Source organism: Choloepus didactylus, chromosome X, assembly GCF_015220235.1.
Source record: "Choloepus didactylus isolate mChoDid1 chromosome X, mChoDid1.pri, whole genome shotgun sequence".
Lineage (NCBI taxonomy): Eukaryota > Metazoa > Chordata > Mammalia > Pilosa > Megalonychidae > Choloepus > Choloepus didactylus.
The window spans coordinates 20244057-20258702 of record NC_051334.1 but is presented as its reverse complement, the minus strand read 5'-3'; the positions used below and the strand labels follow the sequence as shown (position 1 = coordinate 20258702).

General features: G+C 42.1%; 1 protein-coding gene across 6 annotated transcripts in view; it reads right to left on the bottom strand.

The window, feature by feature from the left end:
- The window catches only part of PHEX (phosphate regulating endopeptidase homolog X-linked), a 259988-nt gene that overhangs the window by 111620 nt on the left and 133722 nt on the right, over positions 1-14646 (bottom strand). The window lies entirely within an intron of this gene.

Genomic DNA, 14646 nt, shown 5'->3' with positions numbered 1-14646 from the left:
GGGCCCCAAGGAGATAAGGTTTTCGATCCCATGGAGGAGATCCACTGGCATAAACCACCCCTGGCACAAGGATTTCTGACCCTCTATCTCCCATTTCAAAAGAGCACTAAAATCTTTCCCTTAGGAATGTTAGCACTACCATAAAGACAAATGAGAGTCAGTTTCAGTTTTGAACCAATTAAACTCAAAACATTCCTGAAGCGCAGACCCGACTGGCTTTGGAGCTTGACGTGTAGGAACGTGCCAAAAGCAGCAGACAGGAAACTTATCCCTTACCCCAGAAGCCCAAGAGATGGGACACGGGCCTTTTAAGCAATGAGACCTTGGTCCTAATTTTGGTCCCCCAAAACTCTGATGACTTGGTCCTGCATTATCTATTTGTAAATAATTCTGATCAATAATATATTATTGGCAACATTTACCTCTCTGCTGCCACAATAGCTACAGCTCCGATATGACGTGTATCAGTGTGGATCGGGTGGCTCTGGGTGCCTCACTGCTGTCTGCCTCTCATGTAGCCACAATGCCAGCCTCCAATCCTCCAGACTAAACTACAGAAGTGCATGGGGGAACACAGATAAAGCCGCCCTCTGCCTCCACAGTTCAGACCTGGGTATTTATTCCGGGAAGCCTGTGGGTCACGTTTTGGAACAAATCCTAGCTCTCTTTTGATCCACCCCTGAAAAGGCAGTCTGGGAGGGAAATCAGAAAGGCCACCTATACTCAAGGCAAAGCAATGAGCCACAGCCAACAGACAACGTGGGTGTTGGTAAACAGCCGCCTAAATGTCATCATCGATTATTCATCATTCAGCAAAGTACTGAGTAACCTCTTACAAAACCACTTAATTCTTACCAAGACTCAGCCCAACAGGAGGAAGAAGCAGCAAGTTTTTGGTCAAAAACTTGAGACTAGGAAAACTCTAGATCAGGTCAGGAAGCCACAGCCGGCAGGCCAAATGCAAGCTGCTGCCTGTTTTTGCAAAGTTTCATTGGAACCCAGTCATGCCTTTGTTCACATATTGTCTATGGCTGCTTTCATGCTGCAATGGCAGTTTTGAGCAGTTGTGACCAGAGACTGTATGGCCTGCAAAGCCCCAGAATATTTACTATCTGGCTTTTTACATGAAAAGTTTGCCAACCCCTGCTTTACACTCTTACTACTCAGAGTGTGGTCCAGCATCATCGGGCATGATGAAGGGACCTGTTAGAAATGCAGAATCAGGCTCAACTCTGAATTTCCTGGTAAGAATCTGCATTTTCACAAGTTCCAAGCTGGAGAAGCACCGCTCCAGTAGGGCTCTGGTTCCCAAATTTGGCTGCTCATTGGAATCACCTGGGGAATTTATAAAACTGATGCCTGGGTCTGAGGCGGTCCCAGGCCTGGAACTTTGCAGGAGTTGCCAGCTCCTACCCATAAGGTCATGTGGCACCCCCACAGGGCTCTCATTCCCACTAGATGCTGAGAGACATCCAAATGATCAGCCAATGGTTAAGGAGTGTCTGAGAAAGGGAAGGGGTTGGGGTGGGGGGCTTTCTCCTCTTCTCTCTCCACTTCAATCCCGTCAAGTTTGCTCATTTCAAAAGTACCCTCTCTGATAAGCTTATTCTTTATGAATAATTTTTCATGGAATCAGAAATTACTTAGAACTCATAGGAACTCATTCTAATGTGACTTATTACAGGTCTATACAAAGGGAGACCACTTTGCCAAGCTTTTATTTTCCTTTTCAAAAGCCTGAAAGAACAAATCAAATGATTCCATCAGCATGTGACTTGTTTTGTAGCCTACCTCAGAATCAGGCAAAGGCTCTGCCCCTTTCAGTGGCCCTTAAAGACACCACCTCCACCACACCCCACTGCCAGGGTCCTCTGCTCAGCTCTGCTCTGGCACAGGCCCATTATACTCATTAGTTCCGGTCCTTACAACCCCCTGTGAGGAGGCTCTTATCAGCCTACACTGTGACCGTCAGCGCTGGGAACACCAGAATATACCAAGAACAGAGAGTGCAGCATGGCCCTTCCCAATGCTGAGAGCCTTTGGTTAATGAAGTTCAGGAGCCCCTAAATCAATGTAGGGGTGCCTGTACTAGAAAAGTAAGTTTATTTACTAAGGAAATCAAATGTAAAACTGGAAAAATGATTTGCCTACTAGGATGGGGTCATCAGGTCCCTTGTGACCTAGTCTACTTCCAGGCCCTAAAACCTAGAGCAGTTTCTTACAAGCTGTGTTCAAAGAGAGTTAGGTTTACTCAAATACTCTGTGAGTCAGTGTATATACTGGGCTTGAGCCAAACCAAAAACAAAAACGAAATCCAGTCAATGATTTAAAAAAAAAAAAAATCAACCAGTCAACAACCAAATAGGAAAATAGAAAAAAATTAATGATACTCAGTGGTCAGATGCTAAAGAGAGGAGGTAAGGTAGTTCAGAAGTCTCAAATGGAAACAGAGAAAAAGTGAACAGAGATGAGGATACAGATTGTAGGTAGCTAGTCTCCAAAAGTGGCTGCCAATAACTTTTCCTCTCCCTGTGCACTCATGCTGCTCCTCATCGAGAGATGGAGCTTTATTTCTCCTGTCCTTGAATCACATCAGGACTGGCCTTGTCCCTGGCTTTGACCAAGAGAATGGAGCACAAGAGACATTCTGGGACTTCTGAGTCCAGATCTTAAGACAACTGGCAGCCACTGCTTCCTCCCTCTTGGAACCCTTAACTACCCTAGAAGAGCACATGCTACCCTACGCCACGTGAGGAGCTCCGAGATGCCAGACACCTGAGTGAAGAAGCCACTTTGGACATCCAGCCACAGCTGCCACCTGACTACAACTGCATGAGAGTGGCAAGAACAGCCACCCAGCTGAACCCCAACCAACCTACCGAATCAATAGAAATGATAAATTACTTGTTGTTTTAAGCCACTAAGTTTTGGGGTGATTTGTTAAGCGGCAATAGATAACTGAAATATAGACCACTGCAGTGGCTGAGTACTTGCACGAAGAAAATTAAAAACTCGTCTCTTCCCTCTGGCAGTTGACTGATCTAGACCACAAACAAACCCAGCCCCAAACTCCAAACTCTCCATGAGGAATGAATTCTTCCACAAAATTTACCTGTCAAAGGAAATTTCGTTCATTTAAAAACACAAAGAATGATAATATTTAAAATCAAAATGAAATTTATTTTGTAAAGTTCTCAGCCCCTCCATCAGAATGCTTTAGCAATGCCATTTTTCCCTAGCACTGCTTCCTCCAACTTTTCCAACCCCACATCGTTAGCTTTTTCCCAGGTTTCTTTCACTCTTTCTTCTCTTGGTACCAGGCTGTTTCTCTGGTTCAAATATGAGATTCTGTCAGAAGTGGATTTGCTGTCACACCCTCAGCCTGCCTTTACTGGGGTCTGGAAAATGACAACTCAGAACACCAAGTTAAAGACAATTTCTCTCTCCTCACCCATTTTCTACTCTCAGCCTGTCCAGCCCTCAGGTTATTAATGGAAGTGACATTCCCATACAACTGACTGAGCTGCACCAGGAGCCAGATAACAAGGGAGTGGCTGACAGCAGCAGACTCAACCCCAGAGATAGCAGATAAGCGCACACATAGTGGCTATTAGTTTCATCTCAGGCCTAAGAGAAGGAGTAGCACAAAAAGCTCACAGAACATTCAAACATTCCTAATGGACTCTTTTCCCATGAAACTAGAGTTCATTATATCAAAACTGATTCTTTTGGTTAAACCAAATTGAACGTGTATTTTTAAGTGAATTTCTAACACCCTGAATTTGGATTTGGACCAAAAAAGTATCAAAACACGCATTAAACCTTCTCCACTCATCCTACAAATAAAATAGATGTTATACATGCTACTTTAAAAAGCATCACTCTACTTTTGGCACCTGGAATTTTATTCTGAGGATATCATGGCACCTCCCATCTGCTTCCAAAGGCCCACAATCAACCAGTCCCTCATCTCAAAGTAATCCCTAATACACATGTAAAAACTAAACAGTTGTACATTATTATGTTTAAACTATTACTGCTTGCTGATATTTTAAAATGTCTACACATTTACTATTCCAAGTGTCATCTTTTAATATATCGTTCTACATAGTTCAAATTAGTTCTATTCCTCAACACTGCATTATTGAAAGAATATATGGCATGGCCATACACTAGTCATACACTTATTTATATTCTTGATGATTAACATTGAGAATGCAACATTGCAGAAGATTTTAAAAACCACAGAGTATATATTACATGTATATCCATTGACATAGGCTAGTCCCCTTATTCACATCAACACTAACCCATATTTCTACAATTTTATTACAGAAATTCTGTATTTCAAGTTTTTGTCCCATGATAAAAAAAAAAAAGATATCAATATATTACTCATTGGTGGAAGAACTAGTGAAGGCACTGATTTATAAATTGTTCAAAACATTTTGTGATTAAATAGAAATTAAACATTAAAGAGGACATCTTCCTGTGCCAGGAAGCAAGGATGCTGTCAAAAAAACAACTGGGATGGTGTCAAAATTCCCTAAAGGATGAGGCTCCCATTGGCCAAGATTGGGGCAATTTGAGCTTCAAAAAGAATGATGATTGCAATGAATTTAAACACGTCAAATACCTAAAATTCCCTGAGCTAAATAACAATACAGGGGTGGGGTTGGGGACCAGGGGCAGGGGGGCTCGTTTGGCACTTCTGGACGTGCTAGAGCACCAACTCATTCTGAAAATTAATAAATAAAGAGAAAGAATCAGACATGCTGCCTTTTCTGTATAAACTATATCTCAGGGTAGTCAAACGGGGTGATGAGGGAAAATCCTTTTGCATAGAAAAATTCCAGTTAATAAATGCAGAAAGAATGACAGAAACTGAAAATCACCATTTGCAACCCCTAATGAAATCATGTACCTATGCAATCGTATCAATGAACACTAAAACAACCCTAGCTGTACATTTGGATCTCCTGGGGAACTTGAAACACTTCTAATGCCTGGATCTCCTCTCCAGAGTCTGAGGTAACTGGTCTGGGGTGCAGCCTGAGCACCAAGAGTTTTTAAAAGCTCCTCAGAAGATTCTAATGTACCATCAAGAAATAAAGACCACTAAGGTGAAAGGTTGATGGAGAAGTTAAAATGGAAGGATCCGGCTGACAACACTTGTACCCACTGATCGACCTCGTCATTAGAAGTGAGACAACCTGGCATCATGTGCCTCCTGATGGGAGACAATAGGAAGCACACAGCACCCACCTATGAAGTCTTCTTGCCAAAAGAAAACTGAACCTGAATCTAATCAAACCTCTGGCTGTCATTACCAATTTTCAAGAAATATAAAGGGCCGAAGGAAAACGTTAAAAGACAACACTAGAATTTGGGCAGATAATAAAAAATATATTTACAGCCTCCTCCTCCCCAGCCCTGAGGATCTGGGGGAAGGTGCAGATGTGTTGGACTTCCTCACCTGGACTGGTGTTGATGTTGTCACAAACATTGGGACTGGCAGTTTGATGTGCTGAGCCCTCGATCATGGGACATGCCCTTATGAAGCTCGTTACTGCAAAGGAGAGGCTAAACTTGCATATAATTGTGCCTAAGAGTCTCCCCCGAGTACCTCTTTGTTGCTCAGATGTGGCCCTCTCTCTCTCTAACTGAGCCATCTCGACAGGTGAACTCGCTGCCCTCCCCCCTACGTGGGACCCGACTCCCAGGGGTGTAAATCTCCCTGGCAATGCAGAATATGACTCCCGGGGATGAATGTGGACCCGGCATCGTGGGACTGAGAGTATCTTCTTGACCAAAAGGGGGATGCAAAATGAGACGAAATAGTTTCAGTGGCTGAGAGATTTCAAATGGAGTCGAGAGGTCACTCTGGTGGACATCCTTATGCACTATATAGATAACACGTCTTAGGTTTTAATGTATTAGAACAGCTAGAAGTAAACACCTGAAACTACCAAACTCCAACCCAGCAGTCTGGACTTCTGAAGAAAATTATATAATAATGTAGATTACAAGGGGTGATAGTGTGATTGTGAAGACCTTGTGGATCACACCCCCTTTATCTAGTGTACGGATGAGTAGAAAAATGGGGATAAAAACTAAAGGACAAATGGGGTGGGATGGGGGGATGATTTGGGTGTTCTTTTTTCACTTGTATTTTTTATTCTTGTTCTGGTTCTTTCTGATGTAAGGAAAATGTTCAGAGATAGATTGTGGTGATGAACGCACAACTATGTTATCATACTGTGGACAGTGGATTGTATACCTTGGATGATTGTATGGTGTGTGAATGTATTTCAATAAAACTGAATTTAATAAAAAAAATAAAACAAACAAACAAACAAAAAGACAACACTAGGATATAATCAGGCAAATCCAGATTATGGGACTTCTACAAGACAAATGACCCGATTTCTCCCACCAATAAATTTCATGGATAAAAAAGCAAGGGACTGTTAAAACTTTAAAAGCCTTAAGTGATATGCCTATCAACTGCAACCTGTGGACCTTGTTTGGCTACTGATTGAAACCTATTGTTGAAAAAACAAAAACAACAGGGGCCAATCCATCTTATAACCCTTGGTTGGCTTGACCCTGGCGTGAATCCCACGCATCTGGACAATTATTTTTCTAACATGGGCTGCATCTCAGCAGGAAAATAACCCCTGTCCCCACACTGATTACTCTAGCAACTCCACTGAAAGGAAGGGGCCATATAATTAGAGATAAATATCATTGGGCACATTGATTAATATTCTATGGCAGAGAATTTCAGCTGCTTCTCCTTAATTTAATACCTAATTTTATTAGCAATTAAATACTTATTAATGAATATTTCAAAGTCAGGGAGACTCTTGGAAACCACAGCTTATGTAAGTAGCAGTGCATGAAAAGTGTAATTTACCTCAAAACGCATCCCCAGAACTACCCTGGAGAACATGTCTCCACCTGCCCATTATTTTCCCTCTCACCTTCTTTACCTTTTGCCCCAACTTCTCTCTCCATTTAGATATATTTTCTCTTTGTGCTCATTATTTTTGGGTGCTTTTATTCCTTTTTTAGTCTCTCTTCCAAAATAAGGAAACCTGAGAAGGAATCCATACCTTTTATGTACTTAATTAAAAGCTCCACTTACCAAAAAAAAAAAAAATGCATATTTTTAGATAATTACTGAAAACTGCACACCGACAGGATACTAATTAATGAGGTATTATTATTAATATTGTTGGATGTATTAATGGTATTGTTAGTTTTTTTTAAGTCCTTATCAGTTGGAGACACATAATGAAACATAGTAAAATGAAGTCTGAAATTAGCTTTAAAATTCTCAAGCATAAAAACAGGTGGATGTGTGGTGTAGATGAAATCAGAAGGGCAAAATATTGCTAACTGTTGAAGCTGGGTGATGAGTACATGGAGGGGGTGTTATATACACTTTTGCATGTTTAAAATTTTCCATTAAAAATTATTTAAAATATTAAACAGAAGTCACAGTTAATAAAATTCTATTTTCTACACCACTCCAATGGTAAATGTAATATGAAAAAAAAAATTTAAGTGACATCACCTTCTCTTTCCCAATTTTAGGAGAATGGAATGGGACATTAAATTACTTAGGGAGGAGAAAACAAGGGAACTCTTGGGGGAAAAATGAAAATGTCATTTTACTAATAATGCCTAATATATATTGAATGCTTACCCTTTGCTAGTCACTGTACATACATTACTTTCTTAATCCTCCAACTACTCAGTGAAAACAACAGTATATACCCATTTCATGGGGAGGGGGTGGGAAACTGAGGCCAAAAACACACTTCTCGCCTAAGGTCCCAGAGCTAGTGTTTGGTGGAGCCACATTTCTTACTAAGATCTGCCCAGTGGCCAAGGAAGACAGGGAAAATGCCAGGCACACGTGAGGTTCCAGGAATACAAGAGAAAAGCAACCAGCCAAAGTTCTTCCCCTTACAGGAATCACTTCAATTCAGTAATCTGTATTTTGGGGGCCGAGTTTTTCAACTATGAATACGCACTATGATGCTATCTCAAAAGGTTCATGGGAAAGACAGGAAAGACCCCGCCGCCAGAAATGCTAGAAGCGTTCATTTCATTATTCTTTTTCCAAGACTATAAAAGAGGAAAAGAATTTAAAAGGATGAGAAGCTAGCAGGGAAAAAGTACTATGAAATAGAAATGGGATATATTTGAAAGTTGTTAGACATAATCAACAGAATCGTCAGTGCTTAGAAGTTGACTGGGAGCAAAGATTGAAATTTCTCGTTTGGGAGTCTGCATAGCTGGCCGTTCCCCCGGGAATGACATAATTTGCACTTAGGATAACACAGGATCTTAGAAAGAGTTGGAGCCCAGTGAATGTCTGTCCAACTTAATTGAATTCCCATTGTTTTAATAGAGTAATAGATTGGTAAATCAAGGAATGTCCTAAATACAGTGTAGCTAGATTACATCAAGACATTGCTAAGTATCTCAAGACCTCCTTACAAGCAAAATGGAGAATCTGGATGACAGTTCCATGGAGTTTGTCCAAAGTAGAAATGGACTAAAAAAATCTATTGGTTAATGAATTGACCCACACCTAACAAAAGACCTGCCACAGAATATATCTGGAAGGAAGTCTCCAAAACATGAGCAAATAGGATGAATCCAGTTCCATTTTGTGAGCATACACACTAATAACCAAGAAAAATATCAAAAAAGCAAATTTATCAAATTATGAATGATACAGTGGTGAGAATGGCAGTTGATACTCTGAATGATGGACTTGAGATTTTTAAAGATCTTTTGAGACTCCATTCTCAGGAATTAGTACAAAATTTGGAAGGGTAAGCATTGTGCAAAAGATGCTTATCATAGTAATATTTAGAGTAGCACAATCTAAATACTCAACTACGGAGAAATGTTTAAATAATCTCTTGTATAACCACTGGAAGAATATGTAATAGTAGTGAAAATGCTTTTATAAAGAATATGTAAAAATAGGGTAAATGCTTACAACATAAAAAGGAATCAAATTTATATATACAGCACTATTCAATAGTGCCTTGTAAAGCCTATGTGTAAGGGAAAAATGCAAAATAATACACCAAAATGTTAGCAGTGGTTATACTTGGGTGATGGAACTAGCAATGACTCTTTTCTTCTTTCTACTTTTGAACTTTACAGATTTTCTTTAATGAACATAAATTCTTATAACAAAAATAATAAACATACAAAAGATTCAGAAATACATATTTTTTAAAGCCAGAGCAATGAACCAAAACTAACCAAATAGCTTTTTATGAGAATAAATGTGAAGTTCTGGGAAGAGATTTTTTTTTTTTTAAATGTCAAGTTTAGGACTGGAACAACATGACTTAATAACAGCTCCTATGGGATAAAAAAGACCTAAAAATTAAATCACTGTAAATTTATTATGAGCCAACAGTGACATGGCTGAAGGAAAAAGACAACCAGAATAAACTCTGAATCTCTTAATATAATTTGTATGCAAAATGAAGGCAGTAATAATATTCCTCTTGTGCTGTGTGAGTTAAACTATATCTAGAATATTGTGTTCAGCTTTGAACTTGAACTTTAAAAGAAGAATCTGAAAACTGGAGAGCAGCCAGCAGGATGAGGCATCAGAACTGGAGCACAGAGCAGTGGTTCTCAAACTTGAATGTGCATCAGAATCACCTGGGGGACGTAAAGCACAGATTGCTGCATCCCCTCTCAGAGTTTCTGAATCAGTAAGTCTGGGGCGGGGCCAAGAATTTGCATTTCTAGTGAGTTCTCAGGTGGTGTTGATGCTGCTGGTCCAAGGACTACCCTCTGAGAACCACTGGTATTGTGGATAAAAGCAAGGACTGAAACCAGACTTCCCGGACTAAGAGCCCAGCTTTTCCACCCACTAGCTGTGTGACCTTGAACAAGTTTCTTGCCCTCTCTGTGCTTCAGGGTCCTCATCTGTACAATTGGAATAATCATACAGATATTATGGCACTGAGGTAGATACTATTTATAAAGCATTTAGAACAGTGCCTGGCATATAATATTTGTTAATTTAGTGTGAGAAATAACCAAGGATGTTCCATCTGAAATAGAAAAACATTTTAAACATCTTCAAATATGGGAAGAGCTTTTATGTGGAAGACTTATTCTGGTAATTCCTGAGGACAGATGTAGGGGACAAGGGATGGAAGTGACCAAGAAAGATTGTTTGGATCTGTATCAAGAAGGGTTTTTGAGCAATGACGGAAGAGGCGGCCCGGCTGGGTTCAGAGTGCCCAAGACTCAGGGCATTCACCTATGAGTGATGGTGAAAAGGGGATTCTTGTAAGGGGTAAGACATAGTAATAATCACATCACACACATTAGCTATTTCTGTGAACACGGCCTTGTTAGAAAGAAGTGTTCACCCATAATCACCTAGAGCAGTGGTCCTCAATGTGTGGGCCCCAGACTAACAGTATCAGCAGCACCTGAGATCTTATCAGGGATGCAGATTCTTGGGCCCCAGCCCAGATCTCCTAAAGCAGAAATCTGGGAGTGGGGGCAGGCAAGCTGTGTGTCATCAAGCCTTCTGGGTGATGCTGATGCACACTCAAGTGTGAGAACTAATGACTTACTGCTTTCCCCCAAACAACACATATGCAAGGCTCTAGAACACAAAAATTCAATTAGATTCAACTCCCTCCGTAAGGTATCAGGTATAATATGCCTTTGCTAAATGTATGCATCAAATTCCTACTTATGCCAAATATTTGCTTTGTGTTTAAAATATGTATCACAAAGATAATGCTGGATTTGTTCAAAACTAGACAAGGATTTGAATGCAAGGAGTTGACGTGGGAGGTGAAAGAAACACTGGTGGGGAAATGGGGAAGGGAGAGGAGAAGGGCAGGCCTTCAACCAAGGGTTCCCTATCAAGCCAGCCATCACTGTGAGCTTAATCCCGCCGGGCAAACTCCAGCAGCCTGGGCAGAACACACACTTCAGGGCTATCCCACCAGAGGGAAGAAAGAGCCAGGGCATATATAAGCCAACTCCCACCAGTCACTGGGTGAGTGCTGCCCAGGAGGGTGTGCTAATTCCCCTAGAGTTTTGGGCCCCTCTATATGAAGGGAAAGCAAGCTCCAGGGACAAGAGAAAGCTCTTGGGTAAAACGGAAGTGGAAGTCAGACCGGTGTGTGCACGGCATCATCTGGTGGGCTTGTGAAAACACAGCTTGTGGGACCCCACTGCCAGAGTTCAGTGAGTCTGGTGTGGGGCCTGAAAATGTACATCTCCAATAAATTCCCAGATGCTGGTCTGGGAACCACACCTTTAGAACCGCTGGGCTAGGGAATGTGGGCAGGGCACGGCCGGGGTCTGTTCTGACTGTATACCTGGGGGAATGCCCTAGGACTGGGCAGAGCTTAGACACAGCCAAAGAGGTGAACTACACTTCTGGTTTGCCCTCTGCAAGAAAACTCTTCCCACCTCACTCAAAGCCTGTGTCTGGGAGTCGCATGCCTGTGAAGTTGGGACCATTCGGCAGACTTCTCTGCACCTGCTTTGGCCAAGGTTAAGGCCACTCACAGCATCCTTAGGACCCTAACCCTTTTGAGTTTCATCCTGCTATTCTTCTCTGGGTGTGGCCTGACAAGGATGGGACTCAGGGGCATAGATCACAAACAAACAAATATTTCAGAAAGGACCCAGCTCTTGGCTACTTAATCAAAGCCAGCCCAGGATCAGGCGAGCTCAGGAAGCTGCTGTTCCTGATCTGCCACAGAGCCCCCCAGAAGCCCTGCTCCAGCCACCAGGGCAGCCGAAGGCAGTGCCTCCTCCCTCTCCTGCAGGCCTCAGAATCATTACATAATGACCTTGAGATCCTCCTGCTCTGGAAAAGGCAAACCCTCCAAAACATACCCCCAAGATAATTCTTTTGTCACCTTATACTCATTCACCAGTCCTTATAACTGGAAAAATCACAGGCCTCCTGTCCTTTGCTGCTTGTTCACAATAAGAGCACATGCTTGTAGGGAACATATAATCCTAAACAAAAATTGGTGCTTATTTCATAATATGAAATTTCCAGTTGAAACACACACCATCAGTTTCACAATGCAAAACCACCCGTGACTTAAGAGACAAGCAGGAAAAGGCAGGGAGAAAGAGAACAAGATTTAGCCTTCACAGGAGAGAGGAATCCTCGTTTATCTTTTACAGTGACCATCCCTGGTGAATAGCACGACAAAACCACATCCACACGCCTCCATTCTGAGACCGGGGTCACTGTCACAAAAGCCACAGGGTTAGGCCCCAGCCCACTGCAGGTATCTGAAGCCCTCCCCATTCAGGAGGTCCACCACTATGGAATGCTGAGGTCACCACCTCTTAGGAGGCACTGTCATTATCTGCAGTCCAGATCTTCTGGTAAAGAAAAGAAAACCTTCTCCCCCTCTCAAATCAGAACATTTTTCCAGCATTCCCAAGGGGTTGCCAAGTGACTCAGCATTGGCCCAGTGTGGGCACTATTATTGATGAGAAATCTTCCGCCTGGATGATATACTGCATACAACACATGCCCAAAGAACAGTGCCAAGTCATACCAGGAAAAGCAGGCAAATTCTTCACCTCCACTTTGAATGCAGGTAAATCCTTCCTTAATGCAGGGGCTACTTGGTATCAGAAAGACAAAGCCCTAAGATAGTCAGAGATTTCCAGCTAAGATTCAAGGACTTATAAGGCAGAGCCTCTCCTTTCTTATTGACTATTAAAAGGCAATCAAATCGAGGACAGCAGAGAAAAAGGGCAAGAAAAAAAAATTTTTTTTCAAAAACAACCCAGAGCAGAAAGCTGCAGAAAAGCCTTCAGCTCCCTACATGTTGTCTTTGTGAGTACCATGAGCTCCACCCAGAGGCCATTTCAAGAACTGCATGTTCACTTAATTTTGAACCATTCTCCACCTTTTGGGGTCCAGAGCAGGACCCGGCTTAGAGAGCCACTGGAAATTCTTAAACAACATCCTTCTTTCTTGCGCTTTCATTAAAGGAAGTGCTCTGAACTCTGAAATACAGGATACACTTGAGGGACCTGGTAAGATCCAGGAGGACAATTGCCTTTGATATAAGCAGCCATCAAGGAACTAGTTGAGTTCCTGGCAGGTTGGACTCACCACAAAGAAAAGCAGAGAGTTCAATGAGTACTTGAGAAGAACAAGTGTCGGCTCTCAGTGAAATAAAATATAAGACTGGAGAGCAACTCGGGGCAGGGGGGAAACAGGAGCACGGCTAATATTAGAAGGCCTGAGAAAAGTCCTCCTCCTTCAAGAAAGATCCAAGGACCACTTACCTAGAAGGCCCAGCTGGAAAGCACCGAATCCCTTATGTAACTCAGCAGATCTCTCTGAGGCAATCACGATCCATACTTATCAAAGAACAGACTGCAGTTTCCAGAACAGTCCTCTGGCATCCATTCATTCATCACATACACACCCCTCACCACTCCACCCATTCCCTACACCGTGGCCCTGTATTAATTCATGCATGCATGCCTTCGGTCCACTTGGGGTCAGGCTAGGATCAAGAGCCCCTAACACACTGAGCTATCAACTGCCCCAGTTCAAGACACATTCTGTCCCAGATACCACCAGCTAGCTTGGAGAATAAATGAAGCCTTCAAAAAAACAACGATATGTTGGTGCCAGAAGTTTCACCTACCATCTGCAGAGTTTCCCATCACAGCCCGTGTCCTCCTGCCTTTCATCAGCATGTGCCTTAGATGAGTTAAGACAGCTTTGACAGATTTTCAAGGGAGGAAATAGCAAACTCTTACCCCTTGTCTTCCTCCAGCTCCCCTCCCACCCAAGTTCTTTCTTCACTACAAACACTGAACAGCCTTCTCATGTCTACTGACAAAAAAATATAAACGGCAATGTTTATACTTCTTGGGGGTATTAAAGCTCTAGAAAATATCCTTGCTAATCACTCTGCACGTTCTCATTTCAACAAGGTTAAGCATTCCCAGAATGTTGCTTCTTTGTTTCTTCACCAGGAGGCAAAAATATTTGGGCTCAGTACAGAATAAAAGGTAGGACTCTAAGTAGCATTCCTAGCGCTTGCCTAGTGATAAGAATCACCAGGGAGACCGGCTCAACTCATAAATGTTCAGACTCTACCCTTGATCCACCAAATCAGGCCAGACCGGGGAGGGACCCAGAAAGCTATATAGTGGCCAGGTGCCTGCTGTCTTCGGGGAAATTGAGAAAATGCTACTCTAAAAAGAGAAATACTCCTAATTTTGAAGTCTCCTGGATGCAGAGCTAATCAGTTAAGAGTATAGCTGGTGTGGCCTACGCACCTGAGCCCCAGCTCCATCAGAATACCTAGAATTCAAGATGGGCCCCATTCTTTATTTGTATATATCATGTCTGCTAATGCTTTGCTCACTATTCCCTCATCTTGTTGCATAGTATCAGAAACTTTCACAAGGCCCACCAAGTGTCCATTTCTATTCGGACACATTTTTGTATATTCACACAAGGGTCTACCACTGTTCTATAGTTTACCAGCTTGCTATTTGGGACATTTTTGCAAAATGATAGGTTAGAAAGTAGATCTGTTTGGTTACGGGAAAGGATCTGCCTGA